The sequence below is a fragment of the Triticum dicoccoides genome, chromosome 2A (assembly GCF_002162155.2).
Source record: "Triticum dicoccoides isolate Atlit2015 ecotype Zavitan chromosome 2A, WEW_v2.0, whole genome shotgun sequence".
Taxonomy (NCBI): Eukaryota; Viridiplantae; Streptophyta; class Magnoliopsida; order Poales; family Poaceae; genus Triticum; species Triticum dicoccoides.
In genome coordinates, this window is record NC_041382.1 from 713,483,640 (window position 1) to 713,487,934 (window position 4,295).

Sequence of the window (4,295 nt, forward strand, 5' to 3'; positions counted from 1 at the left end):
TAGAGCACTCAAAACTGATTTGGTAGAGCATATTTGGAAAAAGTTTGGGCCAAAATAGATTATTATCATCATTTATTTTAAGCACTTTTAATTGTAGGTGTAATTTCATGTATTTTCATAATATCTTATTGGCACTTTATGTATGGACTCAAGTCATCTATATTTTCATGTGTTTTCCTCAAGGGATATTATTTGCTTAATACGTAGCACAAATATGCCACAAAGTTTATATACTACAAAAGATCCTTGGACTTATTAAATGAAGAGAGCTTAGCTACAAGAAGCTAAGCACCTATGCATTGGGGAGTTTGGTTGCTAAGCTATTTAATATGTTTAGCACCCCATCTAAGTACCGGTCCATTGGAAGCAGCCTTAGCAGAACGACTCATTGACGGCAGAGAAACATCACGTGAGAGCACGTCTACCCAAATGGTCCAATTGATGTTGTGTTGTTTGCGAGGCTAGGCAACATCTAAGACCTGTGCCCGGTCTGGCACCGGGTCAACGACCCCACAATGTTAGTGGTGGGAATGAAGTAAGTCATGGTGAAATGTATGTTGGGGTAGGCTGAAGCATGAGTTTTTCCTCATGAAAATATGTTCATGTGCACATGTAAAAAAAAATCAGATTTTTTGACTAGATTTTCTAAATAGGAATCTGTACAGGCGCGCTATTTTGTAACCGGCCGCTACCCGAGCCGAGAGAGCAGTTCATCACGGCCTCGGCGCCGCTCTCTTCCCCTTTCCTCCTCGACCTCGAGCAGACGCCTATAGCGCGCATTTCGGCGCCGCTGGTAACCGCACCAGAATCCACCACCCGACCACGTCGCGCCACTCATGCGCGAGCCCGTCTACCGTGGCGTGCGCGCCTGCCCGCGTCCCGGCCGCGGCTGTCCAGCGCGTTCGTGCCCTCGACGTGTTCGAGGAAATGCCCCACCGGAGAATCTGCGCCGGGTCCACGCGCGGGTGGTGGCCCTAGCAAGCGCAGCCATCAACGTCGGCGATCTCCATCCCAGCGTCCCGTCGAGTGGTGGAGGATCGATGTCGTGGGCTCATCCTGCCGCGGGGCTCCCCTGGCCCTGGGCCCTGGCGGCTCACCCTCGCTGGTCTGCAGCACGCGGGTATGAAAAGTCCGTGGTGATTTTGTACCATATATGTTGCTTCCTAGGCCAGATTACCCATGTACGGAGACCAAGTGGATGTGCTGTTTGGTCATCTGACCTGTTAACTGAACATACTATGGTTTTGCTATGGTTCCTACTTCCTACTGTCTTCAGAATTTTGGAGGCGTGCCCTACACAGGATAGCCGTTTGGGAATCTCTAGGCGGTCCGCATTCAAGGAATCGAACGTGCAGTTGTTGCCGTGGCTCCGGCTTAGATAGCTGCGCGTGCTCTATATACCGCAATTTTGTCGATAGATACAAGGTTGTATAGAAACCCTCAAGATCAAGCCTCTCATTAATTTGTCGATGGGTGCAAGGTTGTGGAGACCATTCTCATTAATTTGTCGCTAGGTGCAAGGTTGCGCATACTTATCAGGAGCCATCAACATCAAAGTATCCAATGAGGATTCAATTTAAGCCTAGCGATAGCGTGACCCTTCGTGATGTTTTGTCCCCTACTGCTTGTACCATTCGTTCAGTATACATATGCGTCCACAGATTCCAGGCTGCTATAGGACCACTGCTTATCCTTTATTCTCTTCTCTAGGCTCAGCTTCCACAAAAATACTTTGTAATTGTCATGTAACACCATAAGCTCGTCTTTTCCACGTGGCTGACAGCTAAGTTATGTCCATCAGTCAGTCATACAATAAAAGTGCGACTGTGGAGCCAAGACTTGATCAAGGACTTCCATAGTTCCATGGCCGTGCGGACCCCACCTTGAGCTTGCCATGAGGGGCCTGTGCGTCAGTTGAAGGGATGCTAGTGTTACCTGGTAAAGTTAGCTGTTTTTTGGTGCATTGTTAGACTCTTCTCATTTGCTGAATTGCTGCCTGCCTTTTGGTTCACTAAAACTCTCCTTTCCTCTGAGACCATCTGTTTGGTTTCTCCGCTGTGCAAGGCCTACCTTTGCTCCTGCCGTTGCTGTGCTGCCATAGGTGTGCCGGGAGAGATGTCGGGGTTGCTTGGCATGGTGGTTGATGCAACAATAGGATGGCTGGTGCAAAGCATCCTTGACAGCTTCTTTACTGGACGTATGGAAGCCTGGACTCGTGAAATCGGGCTTGCTGAAGATGTGGAGAAGCTCAAATTTCAGATGAGGGACGTGCAGATGGTTCTTGCTGCTGCCGAGGGAAGAAGGATTGACAATATGCCTCTGGCCCTGTCACTGGATGATCTCAGAGAGCTACTTTATGATTCAGAGGACGTGATGGATGAGCTTGACTACTACCGACTTGAGCAACAGATCACAGAAGGTGCTTCATATTTCTCTACTGTTCCATTTTTATTGCTTTCAGTTTCTTCTATGTAGGCGTAATATGTAACCAAGAGTAGCTGAATATCGTAGGCATCACCTCTCAGATTATCTCTTGCTTAATTGTGATCTTTTTGAATTCAGCTTTTGTTAAATTTTAGAACTTTTATTAATTATTAGCACTTGCATGATAATATTTGCTTTTGCTTAAGTGGCTTTCGTTTGCTTGTCGCCAAATAACTGAGAGTTTTCTTATGCAGGGAAAGGTTGTAGTGCTCCTACTGGTACTAATCTTGAGGGAAGCTATGTGTCTTCATCCACTCTATCTTCTGTTGTTAAATCAGTATGCAGTGCCACAAGCCAAATAACTGACTGGATCTCACATGGCAGAAAAAGGAAACGTGAAGAAGAGGGGCCTGCTCATTGTAACATGCTGCCTTTTGAGATTAAAGATAGCATTTCCAAGAGGATCAATGTAATAGTGAATCTTCTATGCAGTAATAGCAATTCTGTAAAGGGGGTTCTTCAGCTTGAGAACTTGCGCACCATGGCAACATCAAGTAAGAGTCAGAATATTGCCAGGGATCATCGCATGACAACTTCTGTTCCGATTGAGTCTAAGGTGTACGGACGAGATGCAGAGAGAGACGAGATAATAGATCTGTTGATAAAGGGGGGATCTAGTGATCTGAATGTTCTGCCAGTGGTTGGCAGTGGTGGTATTGGGAAGACGACGCTTGTTAGATATGTATACCATGCTAAAAGAATTAAAGATCATTTTGATTTGCTAATATGGGTCTGTGTATCCACTAACTTCGATGTAGTGGGGCTAACACTTCAGATCCTAGATCATGTATGTGAAGATAGACCATATGAAAAAAAAAGCAGTTTGAATAAATTGCAGGAGATACTTCAAGAAAATATTAGAAACAAAAGATTTCTGCTTGTAATGGATGATATGTGGGAAGAGAAGGACAGGGGTGGATGGATTAAACTCTTGGCTCCATTGAAAAGTAATAAAGTAAAAGGTTGCATGGTACTAGCAACAACCAGAACAAAATCAGTGGCAAAAATGATAGGAACTATGGATGAAATCACATTGACTGGTCTGGATGAGAAGGAGTTTTGGCTGTTTTTCAAGGCATGTGCATTTCGCAATGACAACCGCGAGCACCATCCTAGTTTGCAATCTATTGGGAAACAAATTGCTAAAGCACTAAAAGGCTTCCCACTAGCTGCACAAAGTGTTGGTGCACTTTTGAGCACAGAAGTTAGCTATCAGCATTGGACGACAGTTCGGGACAAACGGAAATCTCTTCAAGGATATGATGATGATATTTTACCCATCTTGAAGCTCAGTTATGATTATCTACCAGTCTACCTTCAGCGGTGTTTCTCATACTGCTCTTTGTATCCAGAGGACTACGGATTTGATGGGAAAGAATTGGTCCATGCCTGGATATCACAAAATTTTGTGCAGTGCAAAGATCCTACCATAAGACTGGAGGAAACAGGGCATGAATATTTGGAAAAATTAGTGGATTTGGGCTTCTTCCAAAAGGATGGCTCACACTATGTTATGCATGACCTAATGCATGTATTGGCAGGGATGGTTTCATCAAATGAGTGTGCTACTATAGATGGATTGAAATCCGGGGCAATTCGAGCAAGTGTTCGGCATTTGTCGATCATAATTGCTGATTATGATAAAGATGAACATGTCAGCAATTCTAGTGAGAAGTTTGACAAAATACTTCAGAAGGTGTCTTGGCACAAATTGAGGACATTGATGTTGTTTGGGCGAAGCAGCATACATTTATCAGGGCCATTGCGTACTTTATGCAATGAGGCAAAATGTTTACGGTTGCTAAGTGTGA

The 4,295-nt window shown here is 44.7% G+C and overlaps 1 pseudogene; it reads left to right on the forward strand.

The window, feature by feature from the left end:
* The first annotated feature begins 904 nt into the window (after nucleotides 1–904).
* LOC119356508 overlaps nucleotides 905–4,295 on the forward strand; it is a 7,545-nt pseudogene continuing 4,154 nt past the window's right edge.